Source organism: Marmota flaviventris, chromosome 5 (assembly GCF_047511675.1).
Source record: "Marmota flaviventris isolate mMarFla1 chromosome 5, mMarFla1.hap1, whole genome shotgun sequence".
Classification (NCBI taxonomy): domain Eukaryota; kingdom Metazoa; phylum Chordata; class Mammalia; order Rodentia; family Sciuridae; genus Marmota; species Marmota flaviventris.
Genome location: NC_092502.1, coordinates 147,918,089 through 147,940,625, shown reverse-complemented (window position 1 = coordinate 147,940,625; position 22,537 = coordinate 147,918,089). Strand labels below are relative to the sequence as shown.

Here is a 22,537-nt window from a genome sequence, read left to right as displayed (position 1 = left end):
AAAATTTTTGCTATCCCCTCCCAACCTGTCACTGGTAGAGAAATCAGCCCCACTATTGACCTTGGTCCATTCCATAAGTTCTAATAGTAAAGGGCCAGAAAGCAAGATTTTGTTTGTTGTAGACCAGACATACATGACTTGACTCTAGGCATTTGAAATGGATTCAAGAAAGACAATGAATTTTTATTTACCCATTATATATTATAATATATAATATATATAATAATTATAATATATAATTATAATTGAACTAATGAAGAACCAAAAAAATCACTGAAGATTAAATTCCTGAGTAGTGAAAGTTGTAGGTGTTGGGGGCAGGAGAGAGCTGTCTCTGGTTCTGCATTAGTCTGCTTATATAGCTAGAATTTTATTATAATGAAACATTTTAAAAATATGGTTAAGTATAAAATAAGATTTACATTTTTTAAACATTTTACTGTCTACTTGTCTTAAACCATTTTATAATTATAAACTCTAAAGCAACATGCAAATTGTCATAATTTAGAAAATGCAAAAAGATCATATCATTCTGAGATGAGTCCTATTGGCATTTTGGTATGTCTCCTTTGGATTACATACCACATTTTAAAAAGTTGTTTGATTCTCTGTGTGTTTTTTATTGCTTTGAATTGTTGTAACTATAATGTAGTAATTATGTACTTATACATATATGCTCATAGTTTTAAATTTTATTTCACTTAATTTACAGTCATTAAAATCATTATGTTTAATGGCCATAAATGCTTCCCTGAAATGCATGTGCCATAATTAAGAGAACTTGGCATTCTGCTGTTGTCAAACAATATATCTCTCATGTTTTTCCATTTAAAATAATGTCCATGAGGGCAGGTCAGCCTTGATCAGTATACAGAGACTAGTAAGCAATAGGGCTCAATGAACATTCCTTAAATGAGCGAATGTTCTGCACTGCGATTTTCCACTTACTAATGTGTTGTTGTGCTTTTTTATTTTAATGACAACAAACAATTCTCCTGCATATCAATTAGGATACTTTGCAATTCACAGAGATCCAATATATCTATTTATTGCACTAGGGCAAATTTGTTACCAGGGATGCTCACCAATGTTCTTTTCTTTATTACACTGGAGTGTTTTTATTACTCAAATTTATTTTAATGATTCAAAAAAGCAGAGGAAATTTCTCAATTAACCCCACATATTATGTGGTATTAACTTGATATTGCATACATTTTATAAAAGTCTCCAGATATACCTCAGATTTTTCTGATTATTTACTGAGTAAGTAATCAGTTGTCTCACCAACGTTTTTAATAAATCAAACCCAAAGTCCTCTGGTAGACCAAGTAATAGAGGCTCAATTCTGTCACTTATTAGAAACTGTGAGACCAGGAGACAGCTCTCTTCTGCCCCCCACACCTACAACTTTCACTACTTCAGTGAGCTTTCTGGTTCTGCATTAGTTCAAGATTTAAAGTCCCATAAGATTGGCTAAACTCAGACCATGTGCTTCCTCTTGGCTCAACCAAGGGTCTGGAGAGGAAGGATCAGTCCTTTCTGGTTTCCTAACTAGAAAATGACTTCCTGGGGGAATCCTGGGCGATGTTCTTATACTACCCTATCCACAGAAAAGACAACATCCAAAAGGAAGATAAGATCATAGGAAAAGAGTCATGGAAGGTCTTATGTCCCCAAATTCTCTTATATAGAGCATGCATGTACATTTAGAATATTGGCATATTCCTTTTTGCACACATGTTCAAATATTTCTAAGATAAATACCTATGAAAACATAATGAGATACATATATCTCAATTTTTACTAACCACTGATATTGCTCTCCCAAAAAAAGATTGAATAAATTTTTAAGTATGTTCTGTCATTCAATTGGGGTAAATTCTTAAAGCAAAATTTCTGTGTCTAAGACAGTTTCTTAACCTTGGCACTACTGACATTTTTTAAGTATATTCAAAGGACTTAAAAACAGCATACTACAGGGACACAGTTTAATGTTTATAGCAGCACAATTCACAACTAGCTAAACTGTGGAACCAACCTAGATGCCCTTCAGTAGATGAATGGATAAAAAAAATTGTGGCATATATACACAATGGAATATTACTCAGAAATAAAAGAGTATAAAATCATGGCATTTGCAGGTAAATGGATGGCGTTGAAGAAGAAAATGCTAAGTGAAGTAAGCCAATTCCCCCCACCCCCGAAAAAATGCCAAATGTTTTCTCTGATATAAGGAGGCTGATTCATAGTGGGGTAGGGAGGGGGAGCATGGGAAGAATAGACGAACTCTAGATAGGACAGAGGGGTGGAAGGGGAAGGGAGGGGGCAGGGAGTTAGAAATGATGGTGGAATGTGATGGACATCATTATCCAAAGTACAGGTATGAAGACACAAATTGGTGTGAATATACTTTATATACAACCAGAGATATGAAAAATTGTGCTGTATATGTGTAATAAGAATTGTAATGCATTTTACTGTCATTTATTTTTTAAAAATCAATTAAAAATATTTTTAGTTATAGATGGACAAAATAACTTTATTATTTATCTATTTTTATGTGGTGCTGAGGATTGAACCCAGTTCCTCACACGTGCTAGGCAAGTGCTCTACCACTAAGCCACAACCCCAGCCCCACTATTGACAGTTGGATGGTTTATGTAGGGTATGTATGATTGCATCAAAGGGTGTTTGACAGCATCCCTGGTCTCTCCCCAACACAGCTGTGAAAACCATGATATCCCAACATTGTCAAATGACCCTGGGTTGGGGCACAAAACTGACCTCCCCCACCTATTGATAACTGATGATTTAAGAGAATGAATACATTAGAGAATTTTAAAAAATATAATCAAACTTATATCTAGAAAATGAACTAATTTGGAAGCTTATGTTATTGTATGGGGAAACCTCATATAAATAATACAGGTAATAAAGTGAGTAACCCCCTTAAAATTTTCAGCTCTGCAAAACACACTGTCAAGAGAATAAAATGACAAGCCACATATTGGAAAGAATATTCACAAAAGACTTATCTAATAAAGAATTGTTAGTAAAATATACAAATGCTGTAGGCTGCATATTTGTGTCCTCCCAAAATTCTTATGTTGAATACAATCCCCATTGTGATATCATTGGGAGATGGGCCTCTTCAGGGGGATTAGGTCATAAGGAGAAACCCTTGTGAATGGGATTAATGTGCTTATAAAAGAGTCCTCACACTGTGTCCCTTCCTCTTTTCCTATGAAAACACAGCAAATGGACCAAGGAGTAGGTCTTTACCAGATAGTGACTCTGTCAGTCCCTTGTTCTTGTACTTTGCATACTCCAGAACTATAAGAGACAAATTTCTGCTGTTCGTAAGCCACCCAGTTCATGGTATTTTGTTATAACAACTGAACAAACTAAGACAGTAAAGAACTCTTACAACTCAACAATAAGAAAACAACCCAATTAAAAACTGGACCATAAAACCTTATCAAAGAAGATCTGCAGATGGCAAATAAGCATATCAAATAATCAAATGTCATCCGGGAAATGTAAATAAAAACAATGAGATATCACTGAGTATTTATTCAAATGGTCAAAATCCAGAACACTGACAACATCAAATACTGGCAAGTAGGTGAAGTTACAGGAACACTGCTGGTGGGAATGTTGAATGGTTCCATCAGTTTGCAAGACAATTTGGTGTTTGTTTTTTTTTTTATAAAACTAATCATATTCTTGTATTATCCAGCATTGGCATTCCTTGGTACATAAAGAAGTCAAAAACTTATCTTTACACAAAACTCTGCAAAATGGACATTTATTGTGGTTCTATTCATATATGTTAACACTTGGAAGTAACCAAGATATCCTTTAGTAACCAAAATTCACCTTTAGTAGGTGAGTGGATAAATAAACTACGGTACATGCAGACGATGGACTATTATTCAGCACTTAAAAGAAATTAAGCCATGAAAAGACATGGAGGAGACTTAAATGCATATTACTAACTGAAAGAAATCAATCTGAAAAAGGCCACATATTGTGTGATTCTAACTATATGACGTTCTGGAAAAGGCAAAACAATAAAGACAGTAAGATCAGAGGTTTCAACAGATTAGGGATTGCAGAGAAGGAAGGATAAAAAGTGAAGCTCAGAGGAATTTTATGGCAATAAAACTATTTTACTCTAATGATGGATACAAGTCCTGTTCATTTGTTACACCCATAGTGTATACAACACCAAATATGAAATCTCTAACTACTGACTTTAAGCGAAGTTCATAATTAAATTATAACAAAAGTGCCACTCTGGTGGGGGATGTTCATAATGGGGACATCTGTGCATGTGTGGAGGTAGGAGTATATGGAAAATCTCTGTGCCTTCCTCTTAATTTTGCTATGAAACTAAAAGTGCTCTAAAATAGGAAGTCTTACAAAACTTGGAAAATCTGATTTTGAAAGTTGAATATTTTCATATGAATTTGCCTACTTTTCTTCCTCTATTTATGTGTTTTGCACTTTTTCAATTGGGTTGTTAATTTTTTCTCGTTGGTTTATAGGAACCCTTTCCACATTGAAGGTCTGAAACTTTCTCTTCGGTTTTTTTCCAGGTAGCTTTATGCTTCGATCTGACTGCATAACTACCCAATGCTGGTCAGCTTTGTTATTGAGTTAAGAACTCTGTGCTAATGTAACCATAAAGATGGCTGAAAAGTGGGAAGAAAGACAGTGGAAATAAATTATCAGTCCCTCACAGAAGCATAAAATAACTAGCAAGCCCAGCCATATCCATAGTCCTAGGAACAGCACTTGCTCCCCTTGCTCTGGGAACAGTTGCACCAGATGGTTGGGTGCCCCTGAAGGCAGGCTTTTTAAGTCAATTCAAGGGTGGGGAAACCAGTTATCTTCAGCTCTGTGTACCTGCAACGGTTCTCTACAGAAAAAACACTCCAAGTATTGTAAGCAAAAGGGTAGTTGTGGAAGTTGGCATCAAAGCTAGAGGAAAGGAAGCAAGGAGCCTCCATTGAGTCTATTTTAAGGGGAGAGGGGATTTGCTCTACAGGAGCAATCGAGAACCAGGAAGCCCCCAACTTCATCCTCCCCATTGCCATCACAGCTGCCACAGCTGTCTCTAGACACCCAGGCCAGTGAAGGACTCTGGATGGGACCTAATTTACATTCAGAATATTGACCATAGGGAAGTCTGAGAAATGTATTTCTTCTGCCTTTGCAGAACGGTAATAGCACCTAGAAAAAAGGGTTAAATGGATGTCGAACAAGTCAATCCGTAGTATCCACAATATCTTGGTCCCATGAAACACGAACTCCAAAATGCTGTCCCTTTTACTTTCATGTTCTCCAGAAATTATTTAAATCAAACCCTGCTGGAACATGGTTAAATCTGACTCCATTTCATTGGTATTTTCACTAGTTTATTTTCTTCTTTATACACCTAAAATACGAGTTGAGCTCCCTGTAGGTAGGTACCAGGCACTGGGTCAGTCAGTGAGGTCACATTGAAGATGAAGAGAGATGTAGGGCTAAAACAAGTTAGCAGGACATTACAACTGGGTATGAGAAACACTACAGCTGGAAGATAGATACAGAGCACTTTTGTGACACACACAGGACATACTGTTACTGGAGTCCTAGGTCAGAGGCCTGACTCTGGGGATCCAACAAATCACGTCCAGCCACTTAACCCAAAAACCAAACACGAAAGGTAAAGGTAAAAAGCATGAAAGGAATTTTAATCAGTGTAGCCACTGGAAAGACAAGGGGACCTGTGTCTTTAACCCTAACAATGGCTTCGAGGTTTCACAGATTGGGGAATGAAGGCAAGGGTTGAGGGTTTCTACAGCTGGAGGCTTTTCACAGCTGCTACCACAACTAACCAAGGTCATCTGTGGTCTCTCATCTTAGGATTGGTCAGGTAGGACCTTATCCCTGATAAGAAAGTTGCTGTTTCCTGGGGGTTGGGAGGTAGCTTTGACTCATCACAAGATGATTATCAGATCAGACCTTGTTCCTGGAATCCAATGTGACCTGGAGTAAAGGAGATGGATGCAAAATGTAGGCAGAGATGTCAAATCTTTTAAAAAATTTTTTATTTTACGTTATATATATTATTTGTTCTAATTAGTTATACACGACGGCAGAATGCATTTTGAGATGTCAAGTCTTTAGTCTTGTTTTTAGCCAGCTCTCAGCCATTGGCAAGGGAAAATGAAGAGTCTTAGTCCTTGTTACAATCCCGGCTCTACCTGACACAGAACTAGGCATGAGGCAGACAGCGTGGAGATGGGAAAGTGCCCCATGCAGAGAAAGCAGCCTCTACTTTTCCCCAACAAGCTGGGGGGAAAGCCAGAAGTTGCCCTTCGAGTTGGGGCAACACAGAGAAGGAGTGTGCCACCTAATCAGCTGGGAACACACAAAAGGGGGCTTCCTCCTGCCTGTGGGGGAAGTGGACCTAACCACAGCTGGTGAGTGAGAGCTGGACAGGTCAGATGTTTGGAGCAAGTACCAAAGTATTCTAGAGGAATCTGTTAAATATGGGAAACCAAATTATAACTGAATTTTAAAACTGGACTTTTTTTTATGGAGGAAACTTTATAAGCTTAAAAGAGGTTAAAAAATAAAAGTAATGGATTCTAAATCATAAAACTTTCATTACCCACTTCAAAAATTACAGAAGGAAAATTCAAAACAATAGATTGAGGGGTAAATAATTGTAGCAAAATGACAGGCCAAGGGATATCTTGATTATAAAACTCATACATATTGATAAAAACATATGCAGACCCTAATAAATAAAATATGAAGGACAACTCACAAAAGAAGAGAGATAGCAAGTCAACACACATGGGGAAATATTCAAATGTGTGAGCTATCAAAGAAACATAATTTTTAAAAATTGAAATGTTGTTTTCACCTATTAAATTAAGCCAAAATATTTAAGTGAGAGTAACTAACTAATGCTGACAAGTGTACATAAATGTGCTGCTCTCAAAAAAAATCACTTATGGCAGTGCAAATGAGTATTCAGGCATTTTGAAAGATAATTTGGCAATGTGCAATGATATCGAGAGCCATAAATCTGTTCTATCCGTTGGCTCCCAGAAGCGTGATTACTTTGCCTGAAGAAAGTATCTTAAGAGAAGGCTGCACCGTGAAGTTGTCCTTCAGAGTATCACTTATGACACACGGAAACAATGAACAGTCTAAATATTTAGAAACAGGACAACAGCCAGGTCATGCAGGTGGTACGTCACCTGCATGGACTGGTGTGCAAACATTCAAAATGTGATTTAACTAAACACATATGGTGTCTTGGGTCCTGGAGCTAAAATAGGACATTGGCAGGGAAACCAGTAAAATCCAAGTAGTCTGATTTAGTCGATAGTGTTGTACTCTTACTGTTCAGCACCCTCACTAACAGTCTGGATTTGACAAATGTACTGGGTTTATGTGAGAAGCTAACTAGAGGAGAAACTGGGTGAAAGCAGTTTAGGAATTCTCTCCACAATCTTTGCAATTCTTCTATAAATCTAAATTTATTTCAAAATAAAAAGCATACTTAGAAAATAAGGCCTAAATCACACTGTAACAAAATTATGGTGTAGTGGTAAACAAACAAACAAAAAAAATACCCAATTGCCAATGATGCAGCTATTACAGTTACATAATGTATTCATTTGAAAAAAAATCATTTGAAGACCAGAGAAAAAGGCTAATTGCCACATTAAGACAACTAAGATTAAGTATGATTTCCCCCCTATGTCCCTCTACTTGACAAGCTTTCCAGAATGTTATTATATTGTTTTTCACAATTTAAAAATTTTCTTTTCAGAAATATTTTTACATCCAAAAGACCAAAAGTTGCACAGGAGCAGGTTAACTGCATCTATGCTTTCTATAGGAAGTCCACAAAATAACACTTCATGAAGTTTGCACCACTCAGATTAGCGCAAACCATGCTATTTTGTGTTTGCAGTGTTTTTCCTCCAAAGATAAAACAGTTTGCAATTAATGAAGCAGATCTACTAGTTCTCAACTACAAAAGTAATGTACCTGCATAAAATGATGTATGATATTACAAATAAACTATCTCAGCAAACTGAGGATACCCAGGAAAGAGAATGTTAGTGAGCAATAACCTAATAATAATAATAATATGATATTAATAGGTAATAAGGTAATAAGGGGGTGAAAGACCTCCACAGCAAAAACTACAGAACGCTGAGGAAGAAAATTAAAGAAGACCTTAGAAAATGGAAAGCCTCCCATGTTCTTGAATAGGCAGAATTAATATTGTCAAAATGGCCAAAAGTAATATATTCAATACAATTCCCATCACAATACCAATGACATAGAACTAGAAAAAAAACAGTCCTAAAACTCACATGGCACAATAGCTAAGCAATACTGAGTAAGAAGAGGGATTCTGGGGGCATTATAGCACCAGATCCCAAATTATACTACAGAGATGTAGTGACAAAACGGCCTGGTGTTGCCATCAAAAACAGGTGTAAAGACCAATGGAGTAGAATACAAGACACAGAGACAAACCCACACAGTTACGGTCATCTGATAGACAAAGGTGCCAAAAACATAGACTTTTCAACAAATGCTGCTGGGAAAACTGGATATCCATACGTAGAAGAATGAAACTAGACCCCTACCTCTCACCCTGCACAAAAGTCACTCAGCATGATCAAAAACCTAGGAATTAGACCACAAATTTTGCAACCGCTAGAAGAAAACATATTTAAAGTATCTCTGCTAATGACATGATCCTGTATGTAGAAGACCAAAAAAACTCCACCAAAGGCTCTGGAGCTGATATACAAATTCAGCAAAGTAGCAGAATACAAAACTGATAGCTCTCCTATAGTCTGGTAATGAAAGAAATCAGGAAAATGTTCAGATCTTTTTAAAAAGACATAAAGTTAAATTAAATACAGTTAAAACTCCGTGCTCCATCTCTACCCCCTTTCTTCCTCTTCTCCAGAGGTATCAACCATTCTGATGATTCTAGGTCTTCTCCTCATGTAAGTTCACACTTTTATTTTACTGAAAACAATCCAACTATCCATTAGTGAAGGAATGGATATCCTGTGACTTGTCCATACAATGAACCAGTATTTTTACCACCTGAGCATTTATTCTTTGAAGAGAGTTGCCTTTGTGAATTTTAATGCACTTCTCAAACATTAGCCAGTTCCAGTTTCTCCCTCCCTGCTGACCTAGAAATCTTCTTTGGTTTTTAAATCTGTTTCTGCATGTGGTGGACCCCTGTGCATTTTGGTTTTCAAAAGTTTATTGCTGCCACCTTCTGCCTGTTCCCTTTGCTCTGCTGGTTGACAGCTCTTCCCCAGCCTACAGGCATCTTGGTGGGGACTGAAGAGACCAGTAGCAAACATGTCTGCTCAATCTACCATGTTTGCCCCAAGTCAGTCGATTCTAATAGCCATATGAAATAGAGGACAGCGACGTCCTCTCTTACAGATGCAGAAACTGGGTTTATGGATCTAAGATCTTTTATCAAGGAGACAGAAGGAGGCAGAGACAGTAAGGAACAAGGTAGAGACATTCTTTCTCTTCCCACCTGTTCACGCTGGTGTTCTTGGCGATTCTGCCTGGTCTCTCCTTCTGAACTCCCATTCACCCTCTTTCCTTGCAGTCACTGCTACATCCTTGCTGTGGCTCCCCAATCTCTTTTTCCAGCCAGCACCTGCTTCTGAGGGGCAGGCCTCTAAACCCAAACTGCCAAGTGGACCCAGATGTCAGATGAGCCTTCAAATCCAACTTATCAGACCTGACTTCATCATCTTCCTTTTCAACCCACGCTCTTCTAGGAATCCTGGTAAATGATATCATCATCCACCACAACTTTCAGAAACCTGGAAGCCACCCTTAGTGTCAAAGTGGTCGAACTATATCCATCCTCTCCTCTTCGTGGAAGCCTCAGCATCCAACCCTGTGCCTGGAGTAGCACTGTCAAGAGTTGTGCATGCAGGGTCACCTCTTTCACATCCCCAGATTCTAAGGGATTTAGTTCTCTTCTTTTTGTAGAATGTGTTTTAGTAAATTAGATTCCCCCATCCCCATCTTGTAAAGCAGTTGAATACAGGGCCGAGGCTGGGGCCATGGGATTAAGGAATTCTGAATTGATGTGTAGTTGTAGAAGGAAAAAACCAAGACTTTCCAAGCAACATTTGCATTTTTAGACCAGAAATGTTCTCTTTGTGTGTTTATTTGGCATGTCCTTGAGAGTGGGGCAGATCTCCAGCCGGGCCTCTCTGAAGCAGTATTTGCTGAGCAAGCACATTGCTTATATGTAGACTGTAGGATTACCAGGGTATTACACAGGGGGAAGGCTACAGGCAGGAGTAAGTCAGCCAGTGAAACCCCTAGGTTTGAGGCAAATTCAAGACAGGGAATGGTGGTGGACACAGAAAGTCCACAGGAATAGTCAGACCAAGTTAAGACACATGTCCTGGCATCAGAATAGAGACCGTGGGGTGTGGTCCCAATCAGGATGTGTGGATCACAGTAATTCCTCTAACTCTTCTCCAGCTACCTGAGACTTTGCGCACATCTCTTTAATCTCTAAATCATCAGCGTAAAGTCAAATCTTTGCATAGGGCAAGTAAAGACCAAACTGCACTCTCCAAAAACTTTAAATGAAGCACAGAAAAAAAAAAAAAAAAAAACTTTTAATAATAGTTAAGACTCTGAAGTCTTCTGGTCTCTTATCTATTATATTAAAACAAACTACTGCCTCCTCAATATTTTTTAAAAAAATAACAGTAGTAGGCCACTTAGGTTTAGAACAAATAAGATTTAAGCATTTATATACAAAAATAGCATTCATATCTCTCCAACAATGGTTAAAAATGACAAGAAAATATTATGTAAGAGAAAACAAGTTTTGAAGAACTGAGCCTTTAAAACTAGTATAATGCATTTACAAAGTATACCCTGAAGCTGAGTTCTTATAAGCTAAAAGCTGTGCATCTGAAGAGATAACTAAATAAAAGTGTATTTCTTTGCCATGAGGGAGCTATACTCTGGAGCTTTCTTCTTTGGAGACATTTAAAACAGTATTAGCCCTTTTTTGCATTAGAAATTTCTGAATAATTAGGTCAATTTCTTATGGTAATTTTATTTCACAAAATACTTCAACTTCCTGAGCAAAATTAATCTCTGATTCAATTAGTCTTGAAATCCAATTCATAAAAACACTTCAAAATGCAAATAAAAATATTGTCTAGGACAGAAATACATTGCTAGCTTTTCAGTTATTTGATTTTCATGGAATGAACCAAGTTATATTCACTGATGCAATGGAAAGTGCCTAGACTAACTAAAAATAGAAAATTCTTAAATAAGAAAACAAAAAAAAATTCTCTCTTTTTGAAACTTGCTCTAATATTACCATTACTAAAGTAGTATTGTGAATATGTAACCAAAACACTGCACCCACAGAAGCCACTTGCAAGGTGGTGCCTTTTAGGGAGCAGTGAAAATGTGGGTTCCAGAGACAGAACAAGGTTTGTTGTAGTTAACCTGGGATTAAAGAAATTCTCAGACACTGAGAAGCAGTTGGTAATGTCTTATTTGGTTGGCTTCTCTTTGAGACAGTTACTATTCACATCACAACCACACTTCCCTCTGAATTCCACCATTCCAAGGTGTAACTCTAGAATACAACCTGCCATTGCAGAGCAGGAGTGGACAGAGCTGGGATGGATGTGGGCTGAGATGGTGGTACGTGTGCATGTGAGCATCTGTAAGGCAGCACAGGGTGAGGCATGGGGTGGTGCAGGACTCAGGGGGCAGGTCTCTATACTGCTTCTTAAAGTGCTAATTCAAGGAGTGTGAGAAATCAAAATTTGAACCCAGTCTTTCAAGTCATAATGAAAGGATATTGAATATTTATCAGGGTAGAAAGAGAGAAAATGTTGTATATAATAGTTTGTTTGCTTGCTTGTTTACAAAATTTACATTTTTATACAAATGATATGTAGGCTCTTGTACTCCACACACAAGCACTAGGGGCAAGTCTACCTCTGGGTGTTGCATGATGGTGCTTCATAAATTGAGCTCAGCTGGTTGTGAGGATTCATGCAGAGGATTCCTGCTACCCAGCTGGCGACTTCTGGCAGAGGAAAACCCAGGCTGGGAGCATCCTGCAGCAATGCTTGTTAAACAGCAGCCAGCCAGCCCCAGGGAACACAGGTGTCAGAGGTGGAGAGATGAGGGAGAGGGTGGTAGCACCATACAGTGGGCAACTACTAGGATGACAAGCAGAAGACCAACTTCTAGGCTCAGCTCTGCCCTAGCTCCACTTACGTTGGAGAAGGTTAATGCCATGACAGCTGTCATATGCCTATTCGGGGAAGAGCTTGCACAGCATGATCTGTTGCTTTCATCTACTCCAACTGGCTTCTCACCTCATCATCCAAGAAAGCAAGCAGGAAATCTGGAAATCTCTACTCACCAACCTCCTGTTACCACACACGTGCACACATACACATGCACGTGCATGTACCCACTGTTATGGTTTGGATAGGAGGTGTCCTCTAAGACGTGTATGTTGAAGGTTTGGTCTCCAATACAGCAATGTTCAGAGGTGGAGTTTGAGGGAAGTGATTGGACCATAGAGTCTCTGACCTTGTCAGAGGATTAATCCATAACGAATTAATCCATTGATAGTTGACTGGCAGCAGCAGAAATTGTGGAAGTTAAAACCTGGTTGAAGGAAGTGGGCCACTGGGATTATGCGCTGGAAGGACAGTTCTTGTGCCTGGCCACCTCTCTAGCTCTCTCTGCATCCCAGCTGCCATGATCTGGGCAGCTTTCCTCTGCCATGCCCTTCTGTCATCACGTTCTGTCTCACCTGAGCCCAAAGCAGTGGAGCTTGTTGAGTGTGGACTGAAACCTCCGAACTTGTGAACCAATATAACCTTTTTCTCCTTTAAGTTATTTATGTCAGGTACTTTGATCCCAGCATCAAAAAGCCAACTCACATACACATAAGTAAACATCCATTCATATTGACAACACATACAGCCTTGCCCTCCACCCTACAAGGGGAAATCAGCTTACTTACACTCAGTTAACAACTGGAGGTGGACGAAGGATTGTGGACTATGAACCTCCGCAGAGTCATCCAAACAAGAGTACAGTGTGGAAGCTGGAGGGAGATTGGAATTCATCTAAACTAGTGGTTTTCAAAATTTAGGGAGAATCAGAATCACTTGTAGTAAAGAAAGACTTGTAATAATAGATTTTGGGTCCCTCTCCGAGTTCCTGAGGAAGTCAGAAATGGAATTCCAAATTTGCATTTCTTACATATTCTCTGGAGGTGCTGCTGCTCCTGGCTCCTGAGCCACTGGTTTGCTCTAAACTCTGCCTTAATAATGGAAAATTATAACTCAGAGAAGCTAAATGTCTCGTGTGAGGTCACAGTAATTAGTGATAAGCTCAAACCAAGACCTTGATTTATTGAGACCCTCGTCAGGTGCTTTCACCATCCGATATGAAAAACTGTAGTGGCTTTTCATTCTACCCTGGCCCTCTTCTCCAGATGCACTGACACCCCCCCCCCCCCCGTCCTTTGTGCTGCTTCCACATATGTCACAACCCTCTCACTGGACAGCTCAGTGGCAGCAGATCCGGACTAAGGAGATTGCCACTATAGAGTATTGCAAGATTTCTCAGTGTCTAGGTCAAGGACACAGTTACATGGAACTTGACAAAGCTCCCCAGATGGTGCTGATGTGTGCCTGCTCCAGACTGAGTAGTCAGTCCCATTCTTCCAGGAGATCTCGTCCATTCGTATAGCATCCCCAGGCACCTACCAAATGAATCTTTTCAAGTATGTTTCACATACCTAATTGGTCATCTCAGCCTTGAAGGTTCACAAATATCCCAAACACCAAATATCCCAGACTAGAACCATCATCTTCTCCCTTCAAATATCCTGCTCTCACATCCCCTGAAATCCAGACACCTGAAGTACCATTAAGTTCTCCTTTTTGTGTTCCAGATTGACTCTCCATGCAACTTGCAAGAGCCCATAGAACATAAGATTCATAAGAAGAGGGACTTTTGCATCACATCTTTATCCTGAGTATTTGCAATAGTCTCTGGAACATAGTAGGCATTCCATAAATATTTGCTACCTGGTTGATTAAATGGATGACTGAAAAACTCTGTCCTCTTTCTTGTACTACTGTCCTGACCTTACCCAGCTTCTTTATCAATCTGACCTGATGTCCCTGAATTAAACACAAACTTGAATTTGCTCTTCCAGGTGCTCATATTGTCATAGGCCATTAGGTGCAAATATGGGTCCTTCCTCCTCCACCAGACCTGTCTAGGTCAGGACTGGAGGCCATATGCACCAGGCCAGAGACCTGCTTAGATGGGGCCTCAGGTTTAGTTCATTCCCAGTCTGAGGGTCTAGAGAATCCCTTGCAACAGAGACCCTGGGAGTTGAGGATCTGTGAAAAGGAATAGGACCACCTTTCCAAAGAAAGTTTAGAATTGGCCCTGGGAAAGGGCCAAGGTGATGTGCATCCCTAATACAGATTCTCACCATCCCGTGGACCTAAGGCCAGGACCATGGAGGAGCTCCTAGTAAGGACAAGGGATCATGTGCTTACAAACACCTACTATCAAGTTCTCTCCTACAGCCTCAGGGAACACTGCCTACTCTCACAGAAGGCAACCCTCTCTACAACATTCCAGCTCCCTACTAGATGAGGAGTCTTTTTGAGTTACTGTGACCACAATGAAGATCATTGCAGAAGAGGAGAGATTTGTCATTAGAACACTGGAGCTTCTTGCTGAAGGCCAAATCCATGAATGGATGCCAGCCTGTGGTGAGGAAGCTTTGAAACAGGATGCTTGTGTAACCTCAGAGTATCTCACCAAAAACATTGATAAAGTACTATGGTGGTTTTCACATGACCACAAATTCTTTGATATTCTTCTCTAAGGGAGATGGAGCCTGCTTCAGCCCATTCAGGCTTCCATAACATAATATCATAAACTATGTAATTTAAATATAATACTGTGTTTCCCATCGCTCTGGAGGATAGAATGTCCAATATCAAGGCACTGATAACTCATATCTGGTGATACCAGATTTCTGGTTCATGATGGCACCTTCTCACTATATCTTCATAGGGTAGAAGAGGAGACTCTGATCTCTTCAGACCCTTATGATGACATTAATACAATTTACGAGGGATCCACTCCCATGAGCTAATCACCTCCCAAAGACTCCACCTTAGAATACCACCAAATTTGGATTTAGGTTTTAGGTGTCAACATATACATTTGGAGGAGATAAACAGTCCACAATAGAGTGGAGTGTAGGGTGTATTTAGTTATTCTCTTCTAAAAACAAGTATGAACAAGGAGAAATAGCAACTTTATAGTGGAGAAATCTGGCAGATGTCACTTTAACCAACTGATGAAGGTTGCCATCACCAGAGATAAGCATGTTGACATCACGTGTTTTCTAATATGATGACATGAGAAGAGCACTTCTCACTTCTGTGTTATTCCTGTCAAAAATTCACAGTGCCAGACTAGTCAGGAGAAAATTGAGTGACACTCTATAAAATAATTGACCCATATGGGTCAATTATTTTATAGAGTGTCACTCAAGGGCATAGAAAAGAAAATGACTGAGCATCTGCCACCAGTTGAATGAGACTAGAAAGATGTGGCCACAAAAGGCAACATGGTGCCTTTGGATTGGATTCTGCAGTAGAAAACTGGTAGAAGTTGAATGAGAACTTTGTTTTAGTTAATAGTATTAAAGTCATGCTAATTTCTTAGTTTCAGTACCTGTATCACTTATCAAATTAAGTTCATATTAGAGGAAGCTGAATGATGGATAGATGAGAATGCTACACTATTATCAAAACTCTTGCATGGATCTAAAATTACTCTAAAATAAAATGAATGAATTAAAAAATGAGGGTCCTTCCTTTAGTCATCATAATCACAGCAGGAGTCCCTCTTCTCTCGGGAAGGTCCTTTTCATTGGGCAAGGCTCTCACCTCCCAGAGCAGAAATACTCTATGCCTGGAAAATTGACAACAGGAAGCTGATTACCTTCCCCAAGTGCCTGCTTGCAGTAACTGAACAGCCACGCTAACTCATTAGTAAAAGCAGATCTCCTTCTTTCTCCAACTTAGGATCAGGTTTCTCTCCTGTTTCCTCCTGCCAACACTGACTTCTGGTAGCATCTGGCAGCACATCTGGTGAGGGGGTGTCTGGTCTACACTTGCCTTGGGAAGCATCTTCTCCCTTTCCTTTGTGCTGGGCCAGAATTCATCCCCTGCAATTTTCCTGATGGCAACAAGAAACATCTGACCAAGCCGTCACCTGTAGTTCCTTCCTGGCAAAGTTACTAGGTTAGTAGAACATGAAGCTTAATCATTAATAAACCACATAAGCTTATATGTCATTACAAGCAGCTTAAAACTTCTTGCCTTTCAGGGACACAGATCCCCCAGGCAAAGCATATGGTGTGGTGAGAGGATGTAACCCTTCCCAACCTCTTATGCCTCCCTCACTCTCTCTCCATCCTACCCCTTCCCAGGCACTTTCATCCTCAACAACTCTTAGATACACAAGATACATAAAGACTCAGGCTCAAAAAAAAAAAAAAGTCAAATATCATCTGTCAGAAATCCTAGAGAAACAACTTGATGTTGCTCTAATTTCTGAAAGTGAAGTTCAGACCAAATTTATTCAACCAACCAACCAAAGAACAGTGCCTCCTCAGGCAATTCTAGCAATAAAAATGAACAAAAAATAGCAAACAACCACTTTAAGGACCAAATTCTGCTTAGGCATTTTATACATATTTTTACAACTATCTTAACTAGCTACACACGACATTATGTATGTTATTTTTAATTCTTTCAAGCTAGGTGTCAGTATAGCCATTTTTCAAATGAGGAAGCTGAGGATAGACATTAAGGGACATGTTCCAGATTATAAAAGGTGCAGGAGTCAAGATTTTACCAAGGCCTATCTGCCTCCAAAATGCATGTTTGCAGCTACTTCCAAGATCACAATAACAGGTAGAATAACCATGGTCATGTTGCAGGGAACAAGCAGACAGAGTTACCACATGGATTGCAATTGCTGGGCAAAGTCATATTAAGGACACATCCTGCTCATTCTTCCCCTGGACACCTTCTGCTCCTCTCCAAACTTCCTTAGAAAGATCTTCAAAGATGATATAAAAAAACAAAGAAATTTTATTTCCTCAGTTTCAGGATTGAGGAACAGACTGTCCTGACAAAGTTATTTATTCTCCAAAAAAGGAACAGGGGGAGCCACTGAATTGGACCTCATATGTCAATGGCATTTGGGGGGGGCATGTGAGAGTGGGGGCATTGGAAGGTAGTGGGACTCAATGGAATCAGGACTAAAATATGGAGAGGATGCTGCATCTTTGACAAAAATGCCAACCTCACGAAAATGTGAAGACAAAGATTAATAATAGCTTAAATGCATTCATTGTTCATTACTTGTCAGTTACTGTTTTAGAGGATTTGAATGTATTAATTCTTCAGCAACTCACAGGCTGAGGCAGGAGAATCACAAGTTTGAGGCCAGCCTCAGCAACTTACTGAAGGCCTAACCAAGTTAAAGAGATCCTGTCTCAAAAAGGGAGAGATGGGTGCTGGGGATGTAGTTCAGTGGTAAAGCTATTCTGGATTAAATCCCCAGTACCAAACAACAACAAAAAGTGATTGAGACAGACCATGAACCAAGATGGCTCCAGAGCCTGGGCATGGAGCAGCCATGGAGCTTAGGGTTTGAATGTGATGAGAGATGGAGAGAAGATAGACATGGGGACCAGTTAGTCATAAAGACTCAGGCTCAAAAAAAAAAAAGTCAAATATCATCTGTCAGAAATCCTTAACAATAAAATATATTTAACAATAAAAATATCTTAACAAGAACCCTATTTTACAGATGTGAAAATTGAGACTGAAAGAGATGAAATAACTTTCCCCAGTCACACATCCCATGGGTGACAACTAGAAATCTAGGTTGGATGGACTCAGAAAAACCAACCTATCAATCACTAGGATCCATAGTCCTTCTTATTAGGAAAGACTTCAACTTCCTCTAATGTTCTAGTTTCAGATCATCTGGGTCAGATCTACCTCTTTGGGAATTAGATGATTAACTGAGAAACTATATCAAGAACAACTCACACATAAACTTTTAAAACACACTTGACATTCATGGAAAGAATGGTGCTATCACCTATGTAAGAATAAGTTACAGAAACATGGATCATGCCTATCAGGACTTATGCTCTCAATGACGAGAAAGAATCAGCATAACTGAAACAATAAGATATGAAGAGTTTTCTATTTTCCAATACAAGTAAATCATGTCTAGGTAGCAGAGAAGAGGGGAACCACAGAGACTGGAATCACTAGCCACTATAAAATCTGATTTAGAAAATCAATACCCACTAAACGAGATTTGAGATAGGCCAAGTCAACTTAAAGAGATGTACTTGAATGTAATTGAATAAAATATAAGGTTAAATCATTGTTATGAACCCCCATAGTGTCCTGATGGTTATCAATTTTGATTAGTCAATGCTCATGATATACCAACTGTTAAATTTTTATTTTGACTTGTCTTCTGCTATCAGTCAGGATAGGCAAGGTTGTGCTACTATAACAAATACCCACTCTCCAACACTGTGGCTTTCAACAAGGATGTATGTATTGTGCATTTTACAAAATCACCAAAAGTTGGCTGCAACTCTCTTTCACACGATATCCACAGTAGGCACAGGCTAGTGGAGTAGCTTCTACCTAACTCATAGGAAGCCATGAACTCATTCTTTAAGCTTCTTCCCAATAGTGACACAAGTCACTACCACTCACCTTTCATAGAGTAGAAGTAGTCACATGGTCCTACCTGAGTTCAACAGGTCACCATTATGGATTAACAATAGCATTCTTCCAATTTTTGAAGGAAAAGTATGTCCTGTGGGTGGGAAGTGAGGATTCATATAGTATAGAAAAATTCGAGTCAGAGGCTAACAATGGTGATGTCCACCAAGGCCCTGTCCAGGGGACTCAATGACTGGGAGGCCTTCTAACCACACTTCTACATCCTGCGTATCTCCTTTCAACAAACAGCAATCACTCTTTGACCTCTTCAGGACCCAAGAAGAACAAAACTGCTAGACAGTTGCAAGTATCCATCATCCATATCCTCACATTCACATAAATGTTCTGGGTCTGCTGGGCTCTGTCTTGAAATAGTGGACTTAAAATACCCTTCAACTATAATTAAACCACCATGGTATTGGCATAAGAATGGACAGGCAGATCAATAGAACAGAACAGATAGCCTTGGAATGTATAAAAACTTAATTTATGATAAGAAAGGCACCTTGGATCAATGGAGAATGGAAGAATTATTCAATGGATGACACCAGGATAGTTGGTTAGCAAATTAGAAGAGAAAATCAATTTCCAGCTTTAATTCATACTTCACACCAACATAACTTTAACTCCAGATGGATTAAAGAATTAGAGAAATAAACATTTGTAAAGCTATAAAACAAAAAAGTTTCTCCTCCTGCATAGTTACTCTTCGGTTTTCATTGATGGAAGAAATTATACACAAAATAAACAAATTATATGAACATTTTTTTTTAATTTTTTCTTCTTGTCAAACAACAACCAGTTGAAATACTGTCTGGGGACAAATATTTACAGACAGACAAAAGATTAATATCATCTCACATATAAAGATCTCAGACAAAATCAACAGCAACTTTTTATGGTCCACAGAGAAAAATGGACAAAGAACTTAAACAGACAAGTTACCAGAGAAAATAAAATTTAAACACACATGCACATAAAAATATTCAAAACACATGAGTAATTAAAGAAGTGCAATTTATCGCAACCCCGAGGCTCATTGCCTACCTATAAATTGAAACAAGTTGTTAACAATGATAAAAACCCAGTCTGGAAGAAGGAGTGCTTTATACATTTTGATTAGTGGTTTAACTTGGTATGACTCTCCTAGAAAGTAATTGTGCAATGTTAGGATGTTCTTAAGTGTACATTCATATGCCCTAGTATTTGTAATTCTCATGAAACATGCTGAAGAAATAATTTCAGATACGAAAAAAAAAGTTTTACGCATAAGCATGTTCACCTCAACACATTTATAATACTGAAAAATTAAAACACCATAAATTCAGGCAAGAATGTTTAAAAGAATCATGGTAGCATACATGTACTTGGAATGATACTCATTCAGAGTTCAAGGTAACACATGGAAATGATTCTGTTATGACATACATAAACAAAGCCACCTATGAAGTGAATGTACATATAATACAGTTACACAAAGCAAAATCCTGAGGGGAAAATCAGCAAAATTTCACTTTGGTTGCCTTAAAGTGATTAATTTTTCTTTCTTCTTTTCTATTTTTTTTTAATTTTCCTTTAACCAGCATATGCTATTTTTATGAGGGAAAGATCAGTATCTTAATAACTGATAATAACTAAATGCTGAGAGTGTCCAGTGTCATGCTGGGCACTTTACAAGATCAAGTCACAAATACCTACAATTAAAGGCAGAAGAATAAGACCCAACATGTACTGGATGCCAGATGCATTCTGCTTGATCCCATGAATTAACCTTGTCATCAGGTTCTGTCATTACTGTTTACAGATAAGAACCAAGGCTGAGAGAGCAAGGGACTTTCAATCACATGCTGGTGAGGATGTGATGGAGTCAGGATTTGAACCAACAAAGACTGAGCCCAACGCCAGCACTGTGACCACACTACACAGATTACTGCATTTAATCATTGCAACAACCCCCTAAGTAAAATTACCAATCTCATCACCATTTTGCAGATGAGGCTGTGAGATGTTAAGTGACCAAAGTTACTGGGCCATCTAGAATGGAGCCTTAAGAGAATTCAGGCCCCCTCCCCTTCCTAACCACTGGGTTAAATGGCTTCGTTAAGTATATAGTACACATAGTTCCTGTACTTTTCTCATTCTCCCTCTGTTGCCCCCTTTCCTTAGTTAAGGAAGTGTGGGAGCATATATTCTGTAGTTCAGTGTGTTGACTTTTCATACACTTTTGTACTCATTCTTTCTTTCTGCTTCTCAGTTTCTTTCTTTCTTTCTTTCTCTTTCTTTCTTTCTTTCTTTCTTTCGCATTCCTTTCTCAGCATTAGCAAATCTAAGTTTGTGATTTGACAAAGTTCTCAGTAGGAGAGGGATTGTAAGGGCTTTTCAATGTTTTGGAATTGTCTTTATTTCCATTCTTGCTGCTATTCCTGCCAAAAAACAGAAATAAAACAAAACAAAATATGGTTTGTCCATCAATAGATGAATCAAAAAATAAAATGTGATATATATATTTAATGATATATATATGAAATATATGATCAGATGTAGTGATATACAGTGTCATAGATATGTAATTTATATAATGATTATACATATGAAACTCTTCAGCCTTCAAAAAGGAGATCCTGCCATTTGAAACAACACAGATGAACCCAGAGGATATTATGCTAAGTAAAGCACGCCAGGAACACCAAGATAAATAAATACCACATGATATCACTCATGTGGAATCTAAAAACGCTTTATCTCACAGGAGCAGAAAGTAGAAGGGTGGCTACCAGGGGCCGGGTGTTGGGAGAGATGGGTAAATAAATTTGGGCCAAAAGATACAACATTTCAGTCAGGAGGAATAAGTTCAAGAGATCTACTGCACAACAGAATGACCAAAGTTAAAATGTCTACTTAAATTTGCTAAAAGAGTAAGTTTTAAGTATTCTCACCACCACTGAAAAATAAATATGTGAAGTAATGTGGATATTAGTTGGTTTGATTCAGCCATTCTACAACATAAACATTTTCAACAAACACATCATGTTTTACTCCCCAAATAGATACACTTTTTTTCAATTAAAAAAAAATGCAGAGAGATGGCTGCTACATACAAAATGTGACCAACTCATGGTTACAAGTGGGAGAGAGAGACGCCAGGGGTAGCAGGGGCCAGGGGGTAGGAAGAGACTGAGGAAGGGGTATGCTGGCCCTTGCTCTGCCACCACAGGAGAGTCTCCCCAGGGCTGGCCACATCCCAAGGCTTTCGGTCATCATTGGTGGGGGTCTGTCATTAGATGATCGTTCTTCCAAAGCTCTCACACTTGAACAGCCTTTGTGAGAAAGAGCTTGTTTTCCAAATTCCTTCGACAGTGACAGGTTCAGACAAAATGCCTGGGGACTGAAATCCTACAGAAGGTCCTAGTCCCTAAGGCTGCAACCTTGTGTGTGTTTGGAAACTGTCTGCAAATTCAAGACAGAAGAGTAGATGATAACACCAGGATGCTCATGCTAAGGCGTTAGGGAAAAGTTGGTCCACTTCTTTCTCTTTTTAATAGTTTAATACACAGAGAGCTTTCTTGAGAAGAAGGAGAAAG

At 38.8% G+C, this 22,537-nt stretch overlaps 1 protein-coding gene across 1 annotated transcript in view; it reads right to left on the bottom strand.

The window, feature by feature from the left end:
* The window catches only part of Egflam (EGF like, fibronectin type III and laminin G domains), a 179,787-nt gene that overhangs the window by 118,291 nt on the left and 38,959 nt on the right, over positions 1-22,537 (bottom strand). The gene's annotated exons all lie outside the window — the stretch shown is intronic.